Here is a 15,229-nt window from a genome sequence, read left to right as displayed (position 1 = left end):
TTTTGAAAAATCTTGATTTTTTTTATACGCCCTTTTGGCTTTAGGCCGGCAATTTCCTAAAGCCAAAAGGGCGTATATCTTGAGATACGCCCTTTTGGCGTTAGTACATCTAAAAATTTTTTTTTGCAGATCTTTACGTTTCGAGTGATTTTAAGTCGAATGGCAAAAAAAAATTTTTTTATACGCCCTTTTGGCATGGATCCCTATCTAACTGCTGTAGTACGCCCTTTTGGCATTAGTCACGCGATATGAGCAGAATATATTCTTCTACACGGTACTTAAATCGCCTGTACATTACGCGTAATAACTTCATCTTCTTTTCATTTCTACAACGGTACAAGCGTTAAACGAAGCGGAACTAACAGCAATCAACGATTTCAGTGTATTTACTCTCTCGGTGTGCACATCTGATCGATATTAAATTGTAAACTGATAACAGGTGGTTTTCGTTACTCAACCTTCCTGCTTTCCTTGTTTTGTTATTAAAATTTCCGCAATTGTTAAAGAGGTTTTTCATCTGTTCGCGTCATCAATTAAAACTTTTATACAAACAACTTGTATATTCATTGATAGAAGCAATTTAATTTGAACCGCCGCTGCTGCTTAGTGAATAAAAAGAAAAGGAATGTTCAATGTTTGTAAGCGTTAATTATATATACAACCCAGACAATATCGGCTCAGCAATTAATTTTTCCCGACGATAGCTACAACCATGTTAAATTTTAAGAACAAATGATTCCGGCCATCAGTCAGACTAATTTCAAAATTGATCGTACGATTTGTAAGTAATGAGTTCGGTTCAACGGAGTTGGGTTAAGCAAAAAAAAAAAAAAACATTAACGACGAGAAATTGTCACTTGATTAAACAGTGCGAAATTTTTGTTCAAATTGCATCACAGATGTACACATAACCGTACTATTAATCCACAGAATGGAAAATTTCCAGTTATCGATTCGTCGCGGGCGAACTGACAAGAGAAATATGTGTACAACGCTATGCAACATTTGTTTGTGCGACAAATAACACATGTCGCTAATTATGTGTCCTATTTGAGTCATTATTTATACCGCGGCTCATTTTCGCAGTGAAAGCCCGAGCCTGGGTCACAGCCTTGGCCTACTGCTGATAGTCGGATTTCATTTTAAAACGGCTTGTCCAACCGTCCGCAAATTTATCATCTGTGAATGATTTTGCAATTTCAACCCCTCCGCAACGAGATTCGGCAATGACAATTTCCACGCATTGCTCGGTCGAAGCATACTCCAACTTACGCGCAAGAGGATTTTACACGACAATTTTCATTCCCGCAGATCGTCTCAACGGTTCTTCGATATCCGCGAATCCTTATGTAAACGCAAATTCGAACCGCAGAGCCGATTTCGCGAACTTGTTGGAGCGCTTATCGGCATGGCGACCACGTCGAATGAGGAACAACGTCAAGTTGCGCCGATTGATGTGAGGTGCCTGCGTACGTACGCCGAGGTGTGCAGACCCATCGATATGCAAATCACGTAAAAAGGCGTACACGACGAGATCGTTTAAATGTATCGTCGTGTATAAGTTAAATTCGAAACGATTGATATATATATATAATATATATGTATATAAGTTTGTACGCCGAGGAGGCACAATGGCCGACGAATCAAAGAGACCCTGTCCTGATTCCGCCTTTACCCATATCTAACGCTCTTGCATTAATCGCTTACATGGCACTGCACATACGTATGCAAGTGTCGTATGTCACCGCTGCTGCACGCGCTTGTTCGTCACGTGGAAAGGTGTTGGCAAACTTTGCGTTTAAGCTTCGAAGTTTGCGACAAGGAAGAGGAAAGGATAGATGTGGAGGAGCGGGGTAGAAGTTTCGAATTTGAAAAGTTCCGAAAGCGCCAAATTACGAACTTTTGGTGGCGAAACTTAATTGAAAGGAATCAAACTTTGGCGAAACATCAAAGTTTCGAATGGTTTGAAACACGACGGTCCAAGTTTCGCAAGTGCAAAGTTCCGAAAGTGCGAAAATGACAAAATTTGAAACATCCAAGTTCCGAATGATCGAAGATTTTCGGTCAAGTGAAATTTCACACTTTCATCTTTCTTTGTTTTCGATTTTCGATAGTTTTACGTTCGGAATCCGGATAATTGCGATTTTTGGTTTTACTGATTTTTCACACACATTTGTTGAGGAAACTACGCTGTGCCAGTATGTTTCGATTTTTCAATTTTTACTCCATCGAAACTTTATTCTTCGCCATTGGGTCTCGCGACCATTTGAAACTTTGTTGTTTCGTAAAGGTTTGATTTCTTTCCTCCAAGTTTCGCAACCAAACAATTGGGAATTACGCGCTTTTGGAACTTTTCAAATTTCAAACATCAACCCAGCTCCGATTTGGACAAATTTTTTCAAAAGCCTTATAGAAATGGAACTCACTAAAGTGTATATCAATTGGGTGTTATTTCCTGAAAATTATACAACCAAAAATTATCGGAACATCATTTTTACACTCTATTACATTGGGTTAAATGTAATTATTACCGTCATGCAGGCGTACTTTCAAACATGATTACGCAATCGTCGATAATACGGAGGCAATATATAAAAAAAAAAAAACGACGTTTATAATTAACCGCGGACACGTGAGTTTAATCAATCTTGAACCGTGTGTCAGATCTTCACGTTTATAATACGTGGAAAGAATATCGCGAAGTTGCGTGGAAGGCTGAATTATTATAACTAATTGTTTTCGTCGAGTACAAGATCAAAGCGAATAACACCGTCGTCTCGTAAGGCGTGTGAAAATCAGCTATTCCTCAATTAACCCGATCTCTCCATCTGTCTTTTTTATCGCCTCAGCCGTTATTTGATACAGCAAAATTATTTATCGCACTCCCAGGAATTCAGCGGAAAAAGTTGAGAACAAGGATTAAAAATAATTCGTATTAAATACTCTCGAGGATTTTTACACTCTGTCTAATAACGTGTTATTCGCAGTCTCACGCAGAAGCGTTTCGAGCTCTAATGGTCGCTCGTAAATCTCGTGCAATTTCGCAATAACGTCGGTATCGAAATCTGGTGAAAATAAAAACGCCTCAAATGTAGCCTGCATTTTCGAACGATTTCCTCGGGCAGCGCTCGTGGTGCTTGTTTAGCCTTTGGGCCAGAAACTTGGAAAACCAAGAATTCGCCGCGTACCCAATAATCGTTTGAAAAAAATCGAATCCACAACTCTTTTCCTTTCGGAACACGAAAAAACTGCGCCGATCGATTCGAAGGTGAACGATGTGCAATCACTGATTAAAAAACACGCCCGCGCGAAATTATTTTTCATTTTTTGTTGCCGTTGTTTTTTGTTTTTTTCTTTTCTTTTTTTTCACAACGTCCGCTTGCCTTTGTTTGCCTCTTTACACGCATAACACGAACGTGTAAATTTTTTCTTTTATTCTCGTCAAAAATGATTACATCTGATTTAATCGATTAGCTTGAACGATTCTTGGCGATTTATAATTGTTGTAGAATGGCTTACAGGTGGGTATGTACCTACGTGATTGTGTATAAACGCGTCCTTCGGGATGAAATTACAATACTTTTTTAACGAGCGGAAGTTGCATTGAAATTTCCACTTTTGATTCAATGCGAATAATATTTACAATACCTGTGTATATCCGTTATGTCCTGTCCATATTTAATTATTATACTTGCAGTCTCGTAGTTGCATCTGCATTCTCCTCGTTCTCCTATACTATTTCGTATTTCGTATGACGTCTGTAATAGACGTTGTACACGTGCGTTGAGTCCTTTGGACAAACGGATTTATTTTTCAAATTAAAAACGCTCCTCCGATAGCAGGAAAAATTTAAACAAAAAAACGTAACAGTCGGTGACAAGCTTAACGACTGTTTCCGTGCGTACAATTTTTTTTTTTTTTTTTCTTCGTCCTCTTAATAAGTTTCATTTCCCTTTTAATCTTTTCTCAGAAACTCGAATCCATATATGAATGACTTGTTTTGTTATTTGATCGATTACAAAAAAAGAAAATTTGTATTGATGCGGTGGAAGTTATTTTAATCGGTGCGTTTTTTTTTTCCACTCAGAGTTTCATCATCGGTTTAATTACACCGCAACTCCTGTATGTACTTGAATCATATTTTCGTTAATAAAAATGCGAATTACGGTTCAGGCCTCAAATGCACACAGTATGAATTTTCCAGCATGTATATACATGTAATGCGAGTGCATTACGGCTCGTTTCAGGGTTATATATACATATATATTGTATATACATTATATATTGCTGAGTCAGCGCATTGCCCTCGCATCGCTTTTGTAAATTAAGCTATTTACGATGCACCAATGATACACATATCGCGATTGCAAATTTGCATTAACGATGTATAAATTGTTGTTGTTTATTTTTGGTAATAACTCTTGCAACGAAACTTTACGGTGACGAAAAACAATAATATATACCAGAGTGAGAAAGAAATTTCGATTCACCCAGTAAAAAAATCAATCCCAGAAATTTAGATTCGGTTCAGAAGATAATAAACCCCCCCCCCCCCCCCCCGAAAAAAAAAAAAAATCGATAAATTGCGCCTGTTTTTTCTTCTTACCTCAAAGTTTTTACGACATGGCGTCAACTCGATCGCATGCGGAAATATTTAACGGTAATAATTGCATTAACCTGCAGGTAAGATATAGAAATTTTATGCGCTCGTGCTCGTACATAAGTTATGTGCATAGTACATGTACACACTACGTATGCTCTGTAACGAGCAATATACTACGTAATTATATATTCATCTAGATTAGAATTAATATCGCAATTCGCGGAAGAGTGATTGTAAAATTAATTTGCGCGTGCGAATTACGCGTAGATATTCGGTTTCCACAACCGCGTAGTACATGCATAGTATAAGTCGTATTAAAACGAACCTGCCTGATTCTGGCACTCGTGTGAGATTAAACTTTCTGCGAAAGAATTTCGCTCATCTTATGAACATTCGAATGAATAATCTTGACTGATAAACTTAGACGGTGTTATACAAAGAATTTGCACAACGTTGAACCGTGTAGAAATTAATTTATTCATTTATTTTCGCAAAAATTTCGCATCCACTTTTATAAACATATATATATATATATATGTGTGTATTTATATATCTCGCAGAGGAGGAAATCAAAGACAGAGAAATTATAGAAAGAAACATAAAAATATATATATATATATATATATATATATCAGAGAGATGAAAATACCGCGTAGACGAATAGCGTTGGAAGGGGAGGAGGAGTCTAGTAGTTCAGCCTTTAGAAAGTCTAACAGCGCCGTTTCGAAACAAAATGTATATATATATATATATATATATACATACATTTACCGCATGTAGCCCCGAGGTATCGTTCAAATATACGTGCGAATGTATGTATAAGGCACAGGTATACACCTGACTTAGAATACAACGGTGTTAATAATACACACGTTCGTTAACGTAGGTCACCGTAGCTGTTGATGCATAGGACGCGTTTGATTGACTCGGACCGTATGGCTGGGTGAATTCTCAATTAATTGTTACACTGCACCGCGATCTTTCCCTAAAATCGGGGGGGGGGGGGGGAGGAGACAAAAAATCGGCAAAGTACGAGCGCGATATTGACATTTGCGGATGATCGGAGCGCGTTAAAAGGTATGCGGAGTGAAAAATTTACGGTGAACTCATTTCTCGATGTTAATCATTTTTATAATTTACAGAATACGCTGATTTTAGCATTGCATTGAATGTCAATGTCTGCCGTAGTGGAATATTCGAAAGTTTGACATGCTACCGAAAGTTTAAGGAGAATGTGAGTATTTATAATTTCTTGGAAGAAGAATTATGTTGTTGTTTTTTTTTTTTTTACAACCAATCGGCACCGATTTTTCTATTCGATTTCGGGCAAACGTAGAGGGTGAAATTCCTTTGAGCTTATAAGGCAACGGTACACACACATACACACGCATTCAACAGCAAAAAAAAATCGGCAGTAAGATAAGTCAAACTACTCACGTCTTAGGGTTTTTTACGAAGTCTGCAGTAGTCCGAAGATCGGTAAATCGTGAACCAGCGTCGGGTTTTACTTTTGTCTCTGGGCTGCGGGGCGCGGATGACATACACACTTTAATCGGTTATTCACACAATTCGAATACAAAGTCAAGATCGGCAACGTCATAAACAATTACGACCGGATTAGGGTCACCCCGAATTATTTATACGATATATGCGATGCGGATACGTCTACTGGCACTCGGTTGAAACGGCGAGGTGATAACACGTGTAATACGCTCGCAGTTTCGTGCAGTGCTGCAGTGCAGTATACGCGGTAAAAATCGTTATGAAAAAAACGGTCTCTCTCGCTCCTCGAGTCGTCGAGCAGAGCGTAAGTAAGTCACGTCCGAACGGATCGGGGGTTCGGAGACAACTGAGCACGAGCCGGACGCACTTTGGAGTGCAGGTTTTAGTTTCCCAAGCCCGGAGCCTGAGACTACTCTCGATAACGACGACGAAGGCGAGCGTTCGCCTCGCCTGCCCGTCGCGATCGGCTACCGATTCGCAACCAACCACCTGCCGCTGCCGCACACTTGCTTATCGTACCTTGTTCGAGAAGCGGCGCGAAAGATCGGTTGGTTAATCGGTAAATAAAAAAAAAAAAAAAATCGGTTCGGTTCGGTTGCCGATCTCTTCCGAAATCAACGTAGCTGAGAAGTCTCCTTTTCACTTGACCTTTTTTTGCAGGTTCGATTGCCGATCGGCAATTTTTTGGCCCCTTTTTCTCTCGAAATCGTTAACGTACGAAGGGTGTTCGATTTTACTTGATGCCGGTCCGTGTTCACAACGTTTCGTCGTTCTCTCGGATGCACTCGATCGCGATTCTCGTAAGACTCGACTCCTCGCGGCGAGCACGGCTATACTTGAAGTATCGGGGTTATGACGTCACGGGGAATCGAGGTGCCGATAGCGCACCCCCCACCTTACCTCGCAACGACGCCGGCTCTCCCCCGATTCGTACGTACAATCGGTTCCGAGGTAGGCAAACTTGCGAGCAGTCTCGTGACGATCCCACCAATAACCGCCGATCTTCGACGATTCGAACATTCCAAAGCACAACGCTGATAATTGGCACCCCTCTTCTTCTCAAGGCGGTGATTCGACGCGTCTCTTAGCCAGATGCCCGATGCCTCGCAGTCTCGTCGATCGTTCACGCGAATGTTATTAAATCACGATTTCGGACACCGGTGTTATAATATCGCCGACTGACGGGATCATCGTCCGTCGATCTTAGGGTTAGGTTAGGTTGGGTTAGGTTATGGACAAGAAACTATTAGCTCAAGGAATCGGGTGAGAAGTCGAGTCATCGCGTTGTCGGAAATCGATCGTAAATTGTCAGTGACTTGAAATTGAATAGCCGGTTTAAGGGGGTTGGTACGAATGTTGAGACCGATGTTTGGTCGTCTCAAAACTTCAGCCGCTACCAAAATTTCGCTTTTCGTATTAACACAAGAATTATATTTGATGTTTGAAATTTATAGTACGAATTCACTTCGTCAAAATGACCTTTCACCTCCGTCAGAACCTGCCTATAATTCACGGTGTCATGTAAATATATATAATATATATGCAGCCACCGTGACCGAACTGTAACGTAATTTCGGTTTCATTTAAGGAAAAAATAAAAATAAAAGAAGATGACAAATTTAAAAAAAAAAAGACGTTCAAGCACATAGACAAAAAATCGCATACATTCATCATTGCAGATTTTACAAATTCCACCTCTTATCCTGCCTGCATCCTCGCGATATCAGGGATAAGGAAGAAAAAAGTTGGTTCATTTCGAAGTTGATCGAATGAAGGCAAAACACTAAAACACGAATGAATGAAGAATCACGCCCACAGGTCCGAGCAACTATACATATACATCTGTGTTTTACAAATGTTGCCGTTATGTTTTACAGCTAATTTGAATAAACTGATTTATCACTTTGTGTAACTGAGGAGTAATAAAAAAAAAGAGGAAAAAAAAAACAACACTGGTACCAAAAATTATTTAGCTTATAGACGAATATTGTGTGCGATTGAATATTATTAAACTGTTTCACGTTAATCTTCGCATTCAAATCCTTGCGGATTACAAAAATGATAATTACGCTATTTATCGTTATTCCCAAAGATAGGATAACCTCAATGAGCGAATTATGTATTCGCTGTACGTATAATATGAGGTGAAAAATTTGACTTATTTCGATTTAACCTGTTTAAAATCATACATCGCGAATACAAATTTACATTTCACTGCGTTAAGTACGTGGAAAAAAACTGTCTTCTGAATTTTAGCTTCAGTGAGCCGAAGTCAAATTTTCAGGATGAAAAGATGTCAAGGCTGCTTATCTATCTTATTTTCAAACTTTGCTCACGACTTTTCGCACAAAGGAAAGACGATTCTAGATTCCCTTGGACAAAAATCTGATCTCAAAAATATCAGAGAATCACCATAATATACGCAAATTTCGTGCACCGGAGACATTGTAAATTTTTCGCAACAGTTTCACGCTTCACGAATCGCACGGTTTATACTATTTTATTGAGAAGAACGACGAGGCGCATGGGCAAGGCGTACGCACACATAAATTAAAATGAACTCTTGATGCACCTACGCATTGCGAAAGGTAATGGTCGAGGTCGTCAGCAGCGGCAAGATGCGGCGCCTCCGAGACTCGCGTTGTGAGAATTGAACGAAACTTACTTTTGTCGCCGCTCGTCGTCAAACACCTGCAGAAAAGAACTGGGACGATAAACGGGACGCAAGGTCGACGATATAATCACACCGCGATTTATCACCGAGGGCAATTATTTGTAAATAAAAATCATTAGAATAATGTAAAATAAAAAATCCCTATATTTTTTAAATTAACGAAACCTTCATAATTTCCGTTTGTATTTATTTTTTTCCAACTCTGTATAACCGGAAGAATTATGTGAAAATAATGAAACGTGTATCATTAAGCAAAACGAAACTCTTTTGTATCATTATCTTTGATCGAATGGAAAGCAATAAACTATATTATAATTATAATTTTACACACAAAATAGCATACTGTAATCCTTACCATTTTTTTTCGTCACAGGTATCTTTCCAATTTTCAAAACTTGTTCGCTCTTTTTTTTTCTGGATAAGATTCAGCCTTTGATTAATTACAAGTTGGCAAGAGAAAGTCTATCTCGTCTCGGAAATCGGTGTTCCAATGTCATTGTACGAATTTTGAAAAATTTCGGAAGATGTGTATCAGGGCTTTTCGAATACCGCTTTCGAATTCTCGTGTGAAAAAAAGTTGGTTCATTGAATGCGACAAACCGAATTTCAACATTTACAAATCGATTATCGTACGGTTCGCTGTATATTTGAGACTGACAAGCCAATCTCTGACATCGGCAGAACCAAAGCGGTTTTTCAACGAATTGCGAAAAACTTGTGTTGAACAATTTTAATCGCAGTGTTCCAAACATTTCCCAATGTGAGATTACCGAGAATGTGCTCCGTGCGGTAAATAGATTGCTCAATCCGACTGCCTCCGAATCATACAAATCATTCTTCCCGACGTCAATTGCATACCAAAGTTGGACAATTATCCTGTAACGTAATAGATTTCGTTCTAACGAGTTTTTACCTTGTACGGCGATATTTGGTACCCAATGGAAATTCCATGGCAGGTTATTAACGCCGGACTTTGTTCCGGCGGTGGAAAATTATTCACCGCATTCAACGTTGGGCGACGAGTCACAGAGAACATGACGAATAATTGGTGTAACAGCGTCTGCGATCTGTCTGCGATATTTTCAAATTTTCTTGCCAGCTGTCGCTGCTTTCCGATTTCATTTTTACCGAGTTTTGCGGTGTTTTTCTTATTTTTTTTTTTTTTTAACAGGTATTGTAAATCACGCGGCATCGTGAGGCGTGTGATCGAAATCGACAAGTTACTTCGATTGGAAATCTCCGGCTACTGCGACAAATTTCAGGGCCATGACCTTAGAGTCACTGCTGAATAACAACAACTTGCCAACAGAGACTGGTCGCTATTATACAAAATGCGAATCGCATTTTGAGTCGTCGGAAATTCATCATTATTTACGATATCGATTGATTTTTTTCCCTCTCATTTACGTACGTGGGAAGTGAATAACAGTTTTACCCTTGCGTGCGTTCATTTTCATGTAAACGGCGTAAACTTCCTCGTTCGCGGATTTCAATGCCGTCCAAAATCCTTCTCTCGTTTCATATAATGCGTAATGAAAACAGGTTGAACAAATTATCATACAACTTTAATTGAGGAAAATCTCGGGCTAAACGCAACGCTTCTGCGACAAGGTTGTTTACTATTTCGACGTCACGTTGTTACGGGTTCAAGGAAATTTTAGATCCCCGTTATCGGGAGATGTCACGCTGTCGTTCCACTGCTCTAATTTTCCACGATTCACGGTGCAAATGTGTTTTTCTAACTTAACGCTACCGCTGTCACATTAGCCGAGAGGAGTTGCAGAAGCTTCAGAATCGTTGGGAAACGGAATGCAAATATTGGTCGTAAGCTCAACTCTGAAAATACAGACGTACACAGATGCAAAGAAACGAAGAAACGAGAGCGCGATCAATGTGGAAGGTTATAAGTCCACTAAAAATGGGTCTGAATTAAAAATATTCGGGTTATGGCTGCATTTTTGTTTACGAGAGTTTGCGACCCTCGAGAACACAAATCTCAAGTCATTTTTCAGCTGCATAACCGGCGTTTCGAGAAAACAGCAAGATTTTACGTTTTTTTGCGTTTTTCTCAAAAACTTCTGTCGATAGATGAAAAATTACTTGACCATCTTGCAGAGCGGAAAATTCTGCATCGAATTGTGTCCTCGTATTTCAGAAACGGAGTCCGATTAACAAATTAAGATAAATGAAATTACTTAAACAAAATTCCCCAAACGCTGTCGATAAGTAAGATTTCTGTCTTAATTTGTTGATCCGACTTCGTTTCTTACGTACGGTGACATAATTCTATGTAGAATCTTTCGCTCTGCACGATGGTTAAGTAATTTTTCATCTATCGATAGAAGTTTTCGAGAAAAAGACGAAAAACCCCAAAATTTGATGTTTTCTCGAAACACCGACTATGCAGCTCAGAAATGAGTTCGCGCTTTGAATTCCTGAGGGTAAAAAATCCCGATACACGACAATACAGCCGTATCCCGAGTAGCTTCAAATCAGACCTATTTTTACAAGACTATTATAAACAATCCGCGTACTTGAATCGCATGAAAACCGATTTTCTAACCACCCTAATTGTTTCATTCCCTGCGATTTATCGCCTGGAATTTTGCGTAATAATTTTATTTTTTTTTCTTCCCCCGATTTCGCATCATCGCCTGGAAAAATCTCGCTCTGTGTCATTATCGTTAATCATTAACGAAACGATCCGTCATTTCTTGGCACATTCGAGCTTTATTTAGGACCTTGTCACTGCACGCGCTGAAGCGGGTAGGAAAAAGATAAGGCAGATCACGCATCTGAGACGAGAAATCAACGACGTAAATTCACAAACGCAATTGTTTATTCGCAAATAAAAGCCGCATCGTCGTCGTCGAATAGACGGCAATAATTCATCACTGAAAATTCTCTGTTATTTATTGCCCACATGATTGTACACTCGTTCTATGGCTGCGGGTACAAGGCATGATGCATTATATACTATGGAAGTGTTACGCGATACGCGTTAATGTTTCTCATGTGACCCAGGTGCCACCTATTTTCTACATCTTGATGCAACCGGTGAACAATAATCATTGTTCGTACGAGTGAATTGAATGATAGAAATAAGAGAAGAGAAAAAAAGAAAAAAAAAAAAAAAAATCTATAACCAGTGAATTGAACAGGACGGTTTTTCGCATTTGCAACAAGTGGAACAGTTTTTCATCGATTCATCGAGATCAATTTTTTTGCAAATTTTCAAATCGAACTACTCAAAAGTTACGCATCGCACTCAATACATCAACCTATAATATATATAATAATGAAAATCTCAGTAACGACATTGAGTATGTTGTTGCTTTTTCAAAAGTTCATAGTGACTGTGATTTTGGAATGAAATATTGCTAAAGTTGCGACTCCGATTCTTTGTTGAAATTTCGTACAAATTGAGCGATCGAGTTCTAATGTTTTCTACTCGATTCCGGTGGCTCAAAAATAGTCTTTTTAATAACATAATCATCCCGGAAAAATTTTGCTGTAACATTTGACGGATTTTGTTGCGGGGCATAGAAAAAGTTGTGAAAAAAAACACGAAAGAAAAAGAAAGATAAAAAAAAAAACTCGTTCAAGCTGCGCAATAACCGTCGAGTCCTGCAAAATCGCGGCAAAATGTAAATCGTTATTATACACAGCGTATAAGTGACTATGTTTGTAATTCATTATTATACAATTCCTCGATTTAACGATGACGCGTGTTTAAAAGTCGTTACACGTTATTGAGAAGTAAGTAGTGAGTATATAAATAATATAATTAACCAATTGAAAAATCGATGATCCGATCGTCGGCCGAGCAAAGAGTGCGCATCGGTTGCTCGTTATCTCATTACATTACTACAATCATATACAAAGAATGATGTATCATTTTTCTATCATCGTTTCGCATTAGCTCTGCAGTTTTTTTCGCGTGCAATTCAGCCAGTTAATAATCAACTAGCTGATTTTTTCTTTGGATTCTTGGTTTTTTTATTTTTATTTTTTTTGTTTCCTTTTTATACTTCTTTGTAATTCGGTATCCGAAAGCTCTTGGGTTTTACGGATTATTGCCGAGTTTATTCCGGGAATTCCATGTGCGATTTTGTATCTTATGACGTAGCGTCGAACCGTCGGGATTCCAAATTTTGTTGTAACTGTGGCGTACGATATACTACGTCGTTATCTCCAAAAAGAAATCACTCGGACTTTTTTCTGTACGTCAATTTCGCTTACCTAAGTTTCGAAGTTGTAAGCTGTAAGACTTGAAATTTTTCCAACGACTTGTTTGATATCCTGAAAAGTTAGAGAAAATTCTTTTACTCGTAATTGCAAATATTTTGATACCCTACCACGAACAGTTTCTTGATTTGAAAAAATCATTGCCATTTGTTTTAAAATCCTTTGCCTTTCTTTTGCCCGATTTCTTACAGCGTGCCGAAAAATCTGACAGAATAAATTGTCGCTTGACGTTCGCGAGTATCTTATTCATAATTTCCAAGCCAACGTCGATACGTCATTTTCTGCAACGCTGTTAATTTTCCGTAACAATTTCAGATTTTCAAAAATTGCTGGACAATTATCCGAAGTAACCAGAGTAACAAGAAGTTAAGTTACCGAATATGTCGAAAGAAATGTTTTTCCGATCTGAAAAAACGTCACTTATTATCCGGGAAAAAAGTGGCCAGAACAATGATTCGTGTTACCGAGTACAAAAATGAAATTTATTCGAATAAACAAAACGTTCCTTTCGCTTTATTTTATCGTCATACTTGGTATATTGTTGAAATTGAAAGAAACATACAAAAAAAAAAAAAAAAACAAAATTCACTCTTGTCCGACGCTTCAATATTAAATAGCACGGAATTCCCGGTTTATATTTGCGATCTTCTCAGCCAGCATTACGAGTATTCATTACGAGTATTTATACGTTTGCAAATAAATAAAAAAAAAAAAAAAAAAAAAACGGGGAGACTGCAGAAACAACCACATTCATAGGTGCAATTAGTTCTGGGATACGGAAAGGACGACGCAGTTGGTTCGCAAGCAATGAATATAGGATCGTAAGGCCATTGATGAATACGCGACGCTTCCTGTGCGTTTCACCCGCGGCGATCTATTAAACGTTTCATCCTTCTCTCGTCTGCGGTCTGTTCGCCGTTTCCAGAGCCTTGCGGAAGTTTCATCTGCCATTGACGTTGCGCAATCACGAGATATGCATATTTCCGTCCGTTCTGATCGCCGCGTTTGTTTGCCGATTCGCACCTCGTTATACGTACAGTTGCTTCAAACTGCACAACACACTTTCGCACCTTCGCAAAATCGTGTGTATTTGGAATTGCCTCGTTTTGACTCTTCAATGAATACATTCGCGCAATAAGTATACGTACGTATGTGCTTACTCACGGTATTCCTCTGTTTTCACATTTATTTACACGATCTGGTTACACAAATTTTTTCACTTTTTATTTCCACCTGTTATTCCGACATTGACCACAGTACCGGTCACGTGAAACGTTGTACCGGCAATAGGTGTAATTTACCAGCCTGATTTTACTCGTTTTTCAATTTCACCGAGGGAAATTTTTAGTTCTGGTTACCGCTCAGTCTTGAACTATTTTCATTTTTTATCATGATCGAAAAATATAGTTCTAGGTACGAAATGAAAATTATTTTTCTAGCTTTTACCGGAAATTCTAGTATCCGTTACTATTCTTTATCATCACGATCACTGTTGCTATATTTTCTTGTAACTGTTGCGAAAATTTAATGCTTGTGCAACGATAAATTTACGTTGAAGCCTTGTTTAACTAAAAAAGTAGAGTGAACCGAACAAACTGATTTTGCGTTGCAATAACCAAAAAAGTATCGACGATAGTGGAAAATGGTTAGGCGTACCTCGTTTTTCATAATTCCAACGATATTCGAACAGTTTTTTTAACGATACCTGTTTTACTCAATTTTTATAGTTACTTCAACAAATGAAATTTTTCTCAGTGTGCATCGGTGGAAATAACTTTCCAATGGAATCATTAATAATTCCAGAGCCGGGTTTTCGGTGATTTTGCAAACATTTTTTGTTCAGAAAACTTGAGGTTTTCAATTTTTGAAAAAATTTCATCATAGTGTGGAAGAATATTAAAAAAACAGTACATTTTTCTCTCGCATTATACAATAAGAAACATATTTTTTGTCTTAAGTTGAGAGCCGTAATTGTTTTTCGTAAAAAAAAAAAAATTATTTTTTTTTCTCTCGTAGTTGATCAAATGCTGAACTGTAAAATATTTTAGTCAATTTTACACGTACGAAATACTGTAAAATAATTCAGGTCAGTGCTTACGATTAAAACGGATACAAATTGTGACTGATTGTGAGGATGATCTTTGTAGGTAATTAACACGAACAAGTAATTTTTCATATGCACTTAAATAAAACACATGCAA

General features: G+C 38.3%; 1 protein-coding gene and 1 long non-coding RNA gene across 3 annotated transcripts in view; one reads left to right on the top strand and one right to left on the bottom strand.

Annotated features, from left to right (window-relative positions):
* Positions 1-6,922, bottom strand: part of LOC107218325 (UNC93-like protein) — a 61,283-nt gene extending 54,361 nt beyond the window's left edge. Inside the window, exon 1 of one of the 2 annotated variants that reach the window (XM_015656159.2) lies at positions 6,041-6,922. The gene's annotated coding sequence lies outside the window, so the exon portion shown is untranslated. The remainder of the gene's footprint in view (positions 1-6,040) is intronic. The other variant, XM_046733238.1, reaches the window with a different exon arrangement.
* Positions 5,480-8,020, top strand: LOC124293174. The gene is made up of 3 exons (XR_006903125.1): positions 5,480-5,680; positions 5,746-5,837; positions 7,786-8,020. It is a non-coding gene; the product is annotated as an uncharacterized LOC124293174 (long non-coding RNA).
* Positions 8,021-15,229: the final 7,209 nt, after the last annotated feature.

Source organism: Neodiprion lecontei, chromosome 2 (genome assembly GCF_021901455.1).
Source record: "Neodiprion lecontei isolate iyNeoLeco1 chromosome 2, iyNeoLeco1.1, whole genome shotgun sequence".
Taxonomy (NCBI): Eukaryota; Metazoa; Arthropoda; class Insecta; order Hymenoptera; family Diprionidae; genus Neodiprion; species Neodiprion lecontei.
This window is presented reverse-complemented; position numbering and strand designations above follow the sequence as displayed.